This window comes from Saccopteryx bilineata, chromosome 9, assembly GCF_036850765.1.
Source record: "Saccopteryx bilineata isolate mSacBil1 chromosome 9, mSacBil1_pri_phased_curated, whole genome shotgun sequence".
NCBI classification, from domain to species: domain Eukaryota; kingdom Metazoa; phylum Chordata; class Mammalia; order Chiroptera; family Emballonuridae; genus Saccopteryx; species Saccopteryx bilineata.
In genome coordinates, this window is record NC_089498.1 from 69,884,772 (window position 1) to 69,898,399 (window position 13,628).

Sequence of the window (13,628 nt, forward strand, 5' to 3'; positions counted from 1 at the left end):
ATCACCTTTTTGATATATAGAAAACTCTAAATATCACTAGTTTTCATTTTAATTACAATTGATATTCAGTGTCATTTTGTATTAGTTTCCTATGTACAGTGGTACCTTGAGATACGAACAGACCAACATACAAATTTTTTTTAAGATACAAGCTGCAACTCATTTCATATTTTTGTTTGAGATCTGAGCGAAATTCTGAGATACCAGCTGTGATTCAGGAAGCTGCCGGTAGTTGGTGCGTGGGCGCATCGGTCCAGTATTGCCAGTTTGATATACGAGTTGACTGACTTACGAGCTCAGTTACAGAACAAATTAAATTTATATCTCAAAGTACCACTGTACATCATAGTATCCATCATGTACTTTACAAAGTGATCCCCTGATATTTCAACTACAAACCTGACACCATACATAGTATTGTACAATATTATTAACTATATTCCCTGTGCTAGACCTTATATCCCTTTGGCCACTCTGGAACTATTAATTTGTGCTTCTTAATCCCTTCACCTTTATTATCCAGCACCAACCCCTTCTCCACTGGCAACCACCAGTTTGTTCTCTTCATCTATGAGTCTATTTCTTAGATATTACTAGTTTTTATTATTTCCAACATCTATCTTGTCTTAAAATATATATGTATAAATAAGAATAGAGTAGCATCATATAAGATGAATCCATGGAATTATATCAATAGCAAATGAATACTAAAGAGAGATTACTTTATTCTTTTATAATTAAGTAGTAGTTTATTAGTTAAGTTTTAGGACTCTCTGAAGCTCTCTCATAAATGTTCACTGGGAAATATTTCAGAAGTTTCAGTAATGGAGACAATGAATATCTTATTGCATTTTGTGAAGAGTCAGCCTAAAGAAAAGTTATCAAAACTTGAAAAGAAAATTCTTAAATTTCATACTGTTTGAGAACATTCACATTCTATATCATAATAAATTCTTAAAACATATTTTAATATAGAAAATTATTATTGCATTTTATTGACCATATGCTTATATTCTTTGAGAAGAAAAATGTTAGAAAAATGAATATTTTTACTGGAATATTAAATTTCATTAGATGATCTGGGTGTCCTAAGTTACTGAACTACCAGTAGAGGTCCTCAACTCTAAACTTCTGGAGTAAACATAGTTTAGTGTTTACACAGTTTCAAGACATTAAAGAGCAAATTGAACTAGGGATGTAATTTGAAAGCTGACTGCAACCTGCCTTCTGCTATTTCTGGCACAGTGTAGAATTTAACTGCCTTCTTTATTTCTGATTTTTCTTGCCCCAAAGCAGAGTCAACAGCTTTAGCTACAGATGGGGCTCTGCATGGCAGTTAAAGGACCCAGATGCCACACTCTGGAGCAGGCTTTGCTCAGAGCATCGGACTCCTTTGCTGCCTGTGTAATTGGCATCCATGTAGATGCTTTGGCCTACTTTTCTTATGGGACACTACAAAGTAGACGTTCAAACAGCGTGAAGGTTTGCCCCAGTTGACCGTATGAATTTTGTTTCTTTTCTTTAGTTTATAATCTAGGCAAAGTTGCCCTAGATGCTTTAAATTATGAAACACTATGCACTAGGATTTTGTATACTTCTTCTAAGGATGTTTTACATTTTTTTTTTTGTATTTTTCTGAAGTTGGAAATGGGGAGGCAGTCAGACAGACTCCCACATACGCCCGACCGGGATCCACCCAGCATGCCCACCAGGGGGTGATGCTCTGCCCATCTGGGGCATTGCTCTGTTGCGACCAGACCATTCTAGCACCTGAAGCAGAGGCCATAGAGCCATCCTAGCGCCCGGGCCAACTTTGCTCCAATGGAGCCTCGGCTGCGGGAGGGGAAGAGAGAGACAGAAAGGAAGGAGAGGGGGAGGGGTGGAGAAGCAGATGGGCACTTCTCTTGTGTGCCCTGGCCGGGAATCGAACTCGGGACTCCTGCACGCCAGGCCAATGCTCTACCACTAAGCCAACCAGCCAAGGCCTAATGTTTTACATTTTGTAATGAATCTAACTAAAAAAAAAGTTTGAAGTTTAATGAATGTAAGTAAAAAAGATATATGTTGATCTATGTTTTTAAATATTGAATGTAAACTATAAAATTCTGGTGTATTATAGAAGATTTTATTATTTTTTCTTTTGCTTAGCTTATGCATAGATCTCAAAATGCCCCAAATGCTAATAATAAAAAGCTCTTATATAAAATTTTTATAAACACTGAGTTTTGAACAACAGGTATGTTCATATGTGGATTTTCCCCTCCCATTTTGGTAATTACATCATAATTTATTTTATGGATATAACAAGAAACCAGTTAGGCAACTTTTAATAGTTTATAATTGTAAACCATTATTTGGGAAAATTAAAAAATATGTGCCTTTTTACATGCATATGTCAAATTAAAGATCTACAAAATAATGGTCTATGATGCAAAAAGGTCAAGGTTGCCTGACCAGGCAAGTGGTGCAGTGGATAGAGCATCAGCCTGGGACGCGGAGGATCCAGGTTCAAAACCCCAAGGTTGCTAGCTTGAGCATGGGCCCATCTGGTTTGGGCTTGAGCTAGAGCTCACTTGGTCTGCTGTAGCAGCCCCCTCACCCCCCAACCCCGTCAAGGCACATATGAGAAAGTAATCAATGAACTAAGGTGCCACAACGAAGAATTGATGCTTCTCATCTCTCTCCCTTCCCGTCTGTCTGTCCCAATCTGTCCCTTTACTGTCTCTGTCACACACACACACACACACACACACACACACACACACACACAAAGGTCAAGGTCAAGAAAATCAAAGAAAGGCTACAGAAGAGTTGCAATTCAAAGAAGAGTAAAGAGAGCCAATGAAAGCACTGTATGATTTTGAATTGGATTCTGAACTAGATGGTGGGGGCAGGGGAAAATAGCCATAACAAACATTATTGGGAGATTTGACAAAATTTGAATATGAATTATGGGTTATATAATAGTATCATAATAATGTTAAATTTCCTGATTTTGATAATTTTACTATGATTATGAAAGAAAATGTTTTTTATTGAAAATCTCCACATAAGCATTTAGGGATATAAGAGCATGATGCTGCCAACTTACTCTCAAATGATTCAATAAAAAAACTACATGTGTAAAGGTAAATAAAATATGAGAAAGCAAATGGAGCAAAATGTACCTTACTGTTGAATCTAAGTAAAGAGTATATGGAAGTTTCTTGCACTCTTGAAATTTTCCTATAGGTTTAAAATTACTTCAAAAAGTAAAAGTACCCCAAGTTTTAAAAAGTTCACAAGTAAACATTTTTAAATTTCACATATACTTCCTTTGGATTTATAATATAAATATTTTTATTATTAATATGGTAAACGTATCTCTGTCAAGAGTATGTTTTGGGTAATATAATAAAATATCTTCTTTCACAGGCCTTATGAAAGAAGGAAATTGGGCCCTGGCCGGTTGGCTCGGTGGTAGAGCATTGGCCTGGCGTGCAGGAGTCCCGGGTTTGATTCCCGGCCAGGGCACACAAGAGAAGCGCCCATCTGCTTCTCCACTCCTCCCCCTCTCCTTCCTCTCTGTCTCTCTCTTCCCCTCCTGCAGCCAGGGCTCCACTGGAGCAAAGTTGGCCCAGGCACTGGTGGTGGCTCTGTGGCCTCTGCCTCAGGCACTAGAATGGCTCTGGTTGCAACAGAGCGAAGCCCCAAGAGCCAGCGCCTTGGGTCCAAGCTGGTGAGCTTTTGCTCAGACCAGATGAGCCCACGCTGAAGCTGGCGACCTCGGGGTCTGGAACCTGGGTTCTCCGCATCCCAGTCCAACGCTCTATCCAACACCTGGTCAGGCTCCCCTCCAACAAGTCTTGATGTGGCTTCTTCTTTAATTCCCTTGTTCAGCTTCCAATCAGCCTGACTTTGGGTGGTTCTGAATGACAGTTGCTCTGTCCTTTAGTTGTAATTCTGATGGATCTCGGTTGGGCACATGGGGGAGTCTGTTTGACTGCCTCCCAGTTTCCAGCTTCAAAAAAAAAAAAAAAAGAAAGAAAGAAGGAAATTAATCAAAATCACCTGTTAAAATACATCAATAGAAAACTAAGTAAAGGCTATAATTTTGAGAAAAGTTGCACAGTAAAGATAGAATGGATTTCAGAGACTCATGTTGAATGAGAAAAAACGTTTACACACTAAATAGATAAGGTTATGAATAAAAATAATTATAGTACTCTCTAAAATCATCAACTCTTTCCTTTTGAGGAACTACCACAATTCTCCTTGCCATAAACTTCCCTATTTGAGGAATATGGAACTGAAAAATATTTAATAAAACAGAAAAAGATTCACGTGAAATCAGAAAGCAAAGAACTGCAGACTGAGGAATTGACAAGCTCTAAGTCCAAACAATCAAAGAAATAAAGGAGATTTCTCTCTCTCACAATGGGCTAAAGTTTGATTAGATAAATGCTTCTTCTCTCATTATGGAAGCCTAGTATTGCTTATGTTAGTTATTTCACTAAGTTTTATCTTTAACCTGAACTTAGATATAACTTAGCACTCCACTTTTTGAATTTTCTTAAATATATACAGGGTATAGCAAAAGTAGGTACAGTTCTGAGGACATGAAGCAGTTTATTCTTGTATTATTACTTATTAATTATTGTATTATATTTCATATGAGTAACTGTAAACCTATTTTTGCTTCACACTGTGTGATGAACTTATAAATTTCAAAAAAAATATTTATAAGATTTTTAACTTTTTAAAATTAGAAACAATGACACTGGTATGTTTAAATAACTACATTCTTTGTGAAACCTACAGTAAAAAAAAAAAATGGTTGATTATTAAAGTATCAGAACAAGAACGTTTCTGCTACCTCAAGTATCAAGTAACTACCTTAAATTTTTCTTACTAATAATGTGTCATATTTAAAGCATAGCTTTAAAAACCATTCTGGTTGCTAAGTCAAAAAAACATCTGAATTCCCTAAATAAATATGAAATTCACAATAATACTGCAAATTATTATTGAGCACCTACAATGTATCAGGCATTGTATTAGAATTAGAGGCACAAGGAAGAAAAGGACAGCCTGTCCTAGCCTCTTGAAGCTGCCAGTTGATCAGGAAAGGCTTACATTGGGAAGAGGAAAATGCAGGGTGTTAGAGAAGTGTGTAGAAATGGGATTTTTATCAAGTCTAAGGCATAATGAAAAGAACCAATTTCTTTTGAGATTCTCTTGATCTTGAGATTCTACTGTTATAGTCAAGTGTGCTGTAATGTAACATGCATTCCTAAAAATCACCACACTGTACAGCATTGAAGCGTCTGGAGCCTTGTATTTGGGGCGCGCCTTCCCCGCCACACACCTTTTGTATTTGTGTCTTTTTCACCCCGCTGACCTGGGAAGGCATGAACCCTAGTCAGTGGGCGGCCTTGTCCCCACCACAGTACCAGCTCTCGGCTCATTGCCCCTACCTGGGGAGGCCAGCCTTCTGCTCTTTGTAGCGGAGATTTCCAAGGGCCTGAGACAAAGACTTTGGAAGCACAGGGCTGCGGAGCCACAAAGTTACAAATAGCCACAGCCATAATATTCCCATCTCCCGAGTTACTCTCAGACTCCAAGCTCTCACATTTACATTCCTCTGTTTCTACCTCATTCTGATCAAACAACTTATTCTTAAATAAAAACATTTGAACAAAAAGAAAAAGGTCCCTCACTTTTGAACCTAGTACTTCCATAGTTATTTACTCCCAAATTATTACTATACTCTCCCCCCACACTGTACTTAAAAGCTTCACTCTCTAAAAGCTTTAACTTACTTCGTGTGCTCACTTCTGGGGGAGTTCCATTACCTCTCTGCTTTCCCTTTTTCAATGGCCACACGTATGGGCGCCAATTGTTGTGGTCCAGCCATGACAAGACTATTACGGGATCATCAAATGAGAAAAGGTATGGAATTAAATAAATGATAGAGAATTAAAGATATATACATAAAGATGGGATCGGAAGTTCCTATGCCGATGCATTGGCGGCCCCCAGAAGAGCATCCGTCTTTATTCAGGGAAAAAACGTGAACCATTAGCAATTCAATTGTTTCCAAGACAACCCTCACCGTACCATTTAGATCTAACTTTACACAAATAAGAAACTAGCTTCCAGCCTCTTCTGGAGAACATGGGTGGGACAAGTGAGAATCAGTATAGCTCTTGTCCCAGTAGAGCCTTCTATGTCAATCAGGCATCCCTGATTCAAACTTCCCGTTGGCGTGCTCCTCTCGGCTGGCTTTGGTCAGAGCTCAGAGCGGTGTGGAGACAGTCCACATCAACGTTGGTGTCTAGGCAACTACTACAGCACAGGGCCCCTCAGCTTTAGTACCCTTTCTGGCCAACGCCTTCTAACAGGTGTCAAGCTACAGGATTATCACCTCAAACCACCTTTTTGGGAGTTCCTTGCAGGGAATTCCCTTTATGTCAATCTACTGAACTGTTTACATTCAACCACTTTTTTAAAAGTTCTTATTTTTATTAATTTACAAAGTTAATGTAAATAACACCAAGCCACTTCTTATCTATGTATAACTTCACACACATACTTGTAAATCAGAGCTTGTTTATCATATTACAGAGTTATGGCACTAAGCCACTATTTTAATTCCTATCCAAGTGGCATAACTTTATTCAATTTTAATAATTATTTTTAATATCCTTTTAATTACTTTTATATATACTCCATGTTTTTATATTTGTATATATTTAATTACTATAACCTTATATTACTACAACATCCTACCCGTTGATCCCAGCAAGCTATAAACTTGCAGGGATTATTACAAAACTATTTTTATTCCTTTTTAAACATATATTGCAAATGGGATTACACATCTTCAATCCAAATACAATCATAACAAACAGGCATATTAGTATTATTATTTCCATAATTCCAGTCCATATAAATGTAAAGGTATGAATATCTTGTACAATATAATATACTGGCTCTCTCTTTTCTTCTAGCACCCCTATGATGCAAATATTGCTATACTTGATAATGTCCCAGTGGCTCTTTGCACTACCTTTATTTTTATTTTTTAAATTATTTATTTATGCATTTTAGAGAGGAGAGAGAAAGAGATAAAGAAAAAAGGGGGGAGGAGCAGGAAGAATCAACTCCCATATGTGCCTTGACCAGGCAAGCCCAGGATTTTGAACAAGTGAACTCAGCATTCTAGGTCAATGCTTTATCCACTGCGTCACCACCAGCCAGGCACTATCCTCATTTTTAAAAATTCTTTCTTCAGTTTGCTGTTTTGCTTCTTTATATTTCAAATCACAATTTGATGATCAGCTTCATCCACTCTACTGTAGATTCCCTATAAATTATTTTTTGTTAGTGTATCCTTCATTTCTAACTGGCCCTTTTAATGCTGTTGAGGTTTTCACTAAGTTTATTGAGCATAGTTATAACTAATGTTTTGAACTGTGCGTATAGTAGATTGCTTGTTGCCATGTTATTTAGCTCTTTTTCTGGAATTTTGTTTCGTTCTTTCATTTGGGACATGTTCCTTTGTCTCCTCATTTTTGCAGCCTCCCTATGTTTGTTTCTATGTATTAGGTAGAGCTGCTACATCTTCCAGGCTTGGCAGAATATCCAAATGTAGTAGATGTCCTGTAGGGTCCTGTGGTGCAGCCTCCCTGATCACCTAAGCTGGGCTCTTGAGATGCCCTGCTCCCTTATGGGCTGTGTACACCCTTCTCTTGTAGTGGAGCCTCGATTGCTGTTGGCATATTAGTGAGAGGGATTTACCCACAGGGCTAATCGGCTGAAAGGACTGGCTGTATCCATCAACCACTGTGGAGGATCAGCTGTGTAGAGGCCCACCTAACGAAGCAGGAATTATTTTAGTGGAGTGCCCCATGAGCCTGCCCCTGAGTGTGTTGCTGATGGAAATGGTTGGGTGGTGAAAGCTGTTCCCTCAGCTCTATTCCGGATGCCGGCAGTTCGTTTCCTCCCCATATGTCCCTGGTGCCTTCAAACTAATACTTTAGTGCTGGAGCTCAGAGGGAGAAAGTCAGAGTAAGTCTATCTGTGGGACTCCAGCAGCCCTCCGTCTCCCTCAGCCTCAATCCCCACTGGTTTTTACAGCCAGAACTTTTGGGGACCTCCTACCCCGCACCAGAACCTTGATTTTGGAGGCCTGGGACTGCAGTGGGGGACCTCTGCAGCCAATATATTGCTGTTGACTATTATCTGCTACATGTGGATGTGTGACTAGCTTGTTCTGCATCTCCACCCCTCCTACAAGTCTTTTTCTTTTTTACAGAGATAGATAGAGAGTCAGAGACAGGGATAGATAGGGACAGGAACGGAGAGAGATGAGAAGCATCAATCATCAGGTTTTTTGTTGAGACACCTTAGTTGTTCATTGATTGCTTTCTCATATGTGCCTTGACCGTGGGGCTACAGCAGACCGAGTAACCCCTTGCTCGAGCCAGCGACCTTGAGTCCAAGCTGGTGAGCTTTTGCTCAGACCAGATGAGCCCACGCTGAAGCTGGCGACCTCGGGGTCTGGAACCTGGGTTCTCCGCATCCCAGTCCAACGCTCTATCCAACACCTGGTCAGGCTCCCCTCCAACAAGTCTTGATGTGGCTTCTTCTTTAATTCCCTTGTTCAGCTTCCAATCAGCCTGACTTTGGGTGGTTCTGAATGACAGTTGCTCTGACCTTTAGTTGTAATTCTGATGTGGTTGTGGGAGGAAGCAAGCACCACATTTACCTATGCTGCCATCTTGACCAGAAGCCCTGGGATGTCATTTTCTTCTGTGTAACCTCTTCTTCTGCTTAGTTGTCAGCAAGGATCACCTCTGTGGCAGGCTGGGCTCATGTATGGGTTATTTTGCCCCTGAGCTAGCCCTGGAACTTCTGTGCCACATTTTGGAAACTCTGTTCACCTGGATGTGCTCAGTGACCAGAGAATCTACATCTTAACTTTTAAATTCAGCATTATTCTGCATTTTTAAGCATTTGCTGCAAGAATTCAGCACTCTTTTTGGGCCACCAACCCTGCATCTAGTTCCACCCTTTGGCCTGGGCACACCTACCAACTCCATCATTGCAACAATACTACAAAGCGACATCCTTCAGACTCTTGGTGGCTTTTTGGATATGCATACCATTAATAGCCTGGGAAGTTTCACAAGTGTTCTTAAAGTGAACACAAAGATTAGAACCTCTTGATTTGCATAATTCTGTGGGGTTTTCTGGATCAAGTGAATAGTGAACCATTTTCAGAGGTCATCTCAGGCTGCTTATGAGAAGAGCTAGTAGGTTATTTTTTAAAAGGATGTTTAGAGATGTGTTTTACACATCTCTAAACATGCATACATTTTATTTGTACTTTTTCCTTTTTGATATTTTTATTTATATCAGAATTATTATTTATTGATTGATTTTTAGAGAGAGAGAAGCAGGAAGCATCAACTTGTAGTAGTTGCTTCCAGATTGTGCCTTGACCAGGCAAGTCCAGCATTTTGAACTGACAACCTCAGCATTTTAGGTTGACTCTTCATCCACTGTGCCACACAGGCCAGGATATTTTATTTTTAATACATTTTTAAATTGTAGCATTTGTTTAAGAACTATTTTTCTCTCTGCTAGTTAATTTTACCTATAATATTGATGTTTCTAATTCAATTACCTCTTTAATAAATAATAGGAATCCCTTTATATTGTGAAGGGCTCTTATTTTTATGTCAAATCACACAATAGAAAGTGAATCAGCTTAAGGTTTTGGTGATCATTTTGCAACAAATACAAATATTGAATCATATGTTCTACACTTGAAACTTATACGACACATGCCAATTATACCTTCATTAAAAATTTTAAATCATTTAATAAATGGTTGCTTCTTATGTGTGCCCTAACTGGGGATCAAACCTGGGACCTCCACATGTTAGGCCAATGCTCTAGCCACTGAGCCAACTGGCCAGGGCCATCTTAAAATACACAAGTCAGTAGCATTTAGTATATTTACAATGTTGTGCAACCACCACCGCTATCTAGTTTGAACATATTTCAAACATCCCCAAAGAAACACCATACTCATTAAACAGTCCCTTTTCCTCCTTTCACCAGCTTTGGGAAACACCAATCTATTTCTGTGAATTTGCCAATTCAAGATATTCCATTTAAATGGAATCATACAGCCTGACCAGGTGGTGGAGCAGTGGATAGAGTGTCAGACTGGGATGCAGAGGACCCAGTTTGAAACCCTGAGGTCGCCGCCTTGAATGTGGGCTCACCAGCTTGAGCATGGGATCATAGACATGACCCAACGTTGCTGGCTTGAGCAAAGGGTCACTCACTCTGCTGTAGCCCCCCAGTCAAGGCACATAGGAGGAAGCAATTAATGAACAACTAAAGTGCCGCAGCGAAAAATTGATGCTTCTCATCTCTCTCCCTTCCTGTGTGTCCCTCTCTCTGTTACCAAAAAAATAAAAATAAAAAATGGAGTCATACAATATGTGAACTTTTGCATCAGTCTTCTTTCATTTAGCATTTTATTGTTAAGGTTAATCTAAACGATAGTATGTATCTGTATTACATATTTATGGCTGAGTAATAATTTATTGTTTGTATTTACCACTTTTGTTTATCCATTCATATGTTGATGAATTTACATTGTTTTGACTATTGTGATAGTGCTGGGCTATGAACATTTGTGTACAACTTTTTGTGTAGATGAATTTTTCTTTTCTCTTGGGGAGAAACCTAGGAGAGGAATTATAGGGTCATATGGTGATTCAATGTTTTACTTTTTTAGGAACCACCAAGCTTTTCCACAGTTGCTGAAACATTTTACAATCTTACCAACAATATATGAGGGTTCCTGTTGAACAATTTCACCAACACTTATTTTTTCACTAGAGCTATTTCTGTGGATGTGAAGTGGTATCTCACTGTGGCTTTGACTTGCATTTCCCTGAAGGCTACACTCTTGCTGCTTTCAAGATCCTGTCTTCAGGCCCTGGTCAGTTGGCTCAGCTCAGCGGTAGAGTGTTGACCCAGCATGTAGAAGTCCTGGGTTCTATTCCCAGTCAGAGCACACAGGAAAAGTGACCATCTGCTTCTCCATCCCTTCTCTCTCTCTCTCTCTCTCTCTCTCTCTTTCTCCTCCATTTTCACAGCCATGGCTCAAACAGTTTGAGCAAGTTGACCCCGGGTGCTGAGGATGGCTCCATGGCCTCACCTCAGGTGCTAAAATAGTTCAGTTGCCAAGCAACTAAGCAGTGGCCCCAGACTGCAAAGCATCACCGTGTAGGGCCTTGCCAGGTGGATCCCCGTCGGGGCACATGTGGGAGGGAGTCTGTCTCTGCCTCCTCGCCTCTCACTAAGGAAAAAAAAATAAGGTTCTGTCCTCAGCTTCTGACAGTTTGATTATAATGTGTCTTGTGGATCTCTCTACATTTATCCTGTCTGGTTTGTTGGGCCTCTTGGAAGAATATAGGCAAGTGGTTTAACAAGTTTGAGAAGTTTTCAACCATTATTTCTTCAAGTATTTGTTCTGCCCTTTTCTCTCCTCTCCTTCTGGTACTCCATTTTTACAAATGTTAGTATGTTTTATTTTGCCTCATAGGTCTCTTCAGCTCTATTTTTCCTTCATCCTTTTTTTCTTTCTGTTCCCCCAGTTGAACATTTTCAATTTACCTAGCTTCAAGTTCATTGGCTCACATCTATTGGAAGCCTCTAGTGACTTTTTTCATTTGTTATACCTTCCAGCTCCAAGTTTGTGGGTTTTGGTGTGTTTTTTTTAGTTCTTTTTTATATTAATTTTAATGGGGTAACATCAATAAATCAGGGTACATATGTTCAAAGAAAACATTTCTAAGTTATCTTGTCATTCAATTATGTAGCATACCCATCACCCAAAGTCAAATTGTCCTCTGTCACCTTCTATCTGGTTTTCTTTGTACCCCTACCTTCCCCCTCCCCACTCTCCCTCCATCTCCTCCCTCCCCACCCCACCCCCCAGTAACCACCACACTCTTGTCTATGTAAGACTCATTTTTATGTCCCACCTATGTATGGAATCATGCAGTTCTTAGTTTTTTCTAATTTACTTATTTCACACCATATAATGTTATCAAGATCCATCCATTTTGTTGTAAATGATCCAATGTTATCATTTCTTATGGCTGAGTAGTATTCCATAGTATATATGTACTACATCTTCTTTATCCAGTCATCTATTGAAGGGTTTTTTGGTTGTTTCCATGTCTTGGCCACTGTGAACAATGCTGCAATGAACATGGGGCTGCATGTGTCTTTACGTACCAGTGTTTTTGAGTTTTGGGGGTATATACCCAGTAGAGGGATTGCTGGGTCATATGGTAGTTCTATTTTTAGTTTTTTGAGGAACAACCATACCTTCTTCCATAATGGTTGTATTACTTTACATTCCTACCAACAGTGGATGAGGGTTCCTTTTTCTCCACAGCCTCTCCAACACTTGCTATTACCTGTCTTGTTGATAATAGCTAATCTAACAGGGGTGAGGTGGTATCTCATTGTAGTTTTGATTTGCATTTCTCTTATAACTAATGAAGATGAGCATCTTTTCATACATCTGTTGGCCATTTGTATTTCTTCCTGGGAGAAGTGTCTGTTCATGTCCTCTTCCCATTTTTTTTATTGAATTGTTAGTTTGTTTGTTTGTTTGTTGTTGAATTTTATAAGTTCTCTGTATATTTTGGATATTAGGCCCTTATCTGAGCTGTTGTTTGAAAATATCATTTCCCATTTAGTTGGCTGTCTATTTATTTTGTTGTCAGTTTCTCTTGCTGAGCAAAAACTTCTTATTCTGAAGTTGTCCCATTTATTTATCTTTGCCTTCACTTCCCTTGCCTTCACAGTCAAATTCATTAAATGCTCTTTAAAACCAAGGTCCAGCCTGACCTGTGGTGGCGCAGTGGATAAAGCGTTGACCTGGAAATGCTGAGGTCACCGGTTCGAAACCCTGGGCTTGCCTGGTCAAGGCACATATGGGAGTTGATGCTTCCAGCTCCTCCCTCCCCTTCTGTCTCTCCTCTGTCTCTCCCTTTCCTCTCTAAAATGAATTTAAAAAAATAAAATAAAATAAAACCAAGGTCCATGAGTTTAGTACCTATGTTTTCTTCTATGTACTTTATTGTTTCAGGTCTTATATTTAGGTCTTCGATCTATTTTGAATTAATTTTAGTACAAGGGGACAAACTGTAATCGAATTTCATTCTTTTGCATGTGGCCTTCCAGTTTTCCCAGCACCATTTGTTGAAGAGGCTTTCTTTTCTCCATTGTGTGTTCTTGGCCTCTTTATTGAAAATTATTTGACCATATATATGTGGTTTTATTTCTGGGCTTTCTATTCTATTCCATTGGTCTGAGTGTCTATTTTTCTGCCAATAACATGCTGTTTTGATTGTTGTGGCTCTATAATATAATTTGAAGTCAGGTATTGTAATGCCCCCAGCTTTGTTCTTTTTCCTTAGGATTGCTTTGGCTCTTCAGGGTTTTTTAAAGTTCCATATAAATCTGATGATTTTTTTTTGTTCCATTTCTTTTAAAAATATCATTGAAATTTTGATGGGAATTGCATTAAATTTGTATATTGC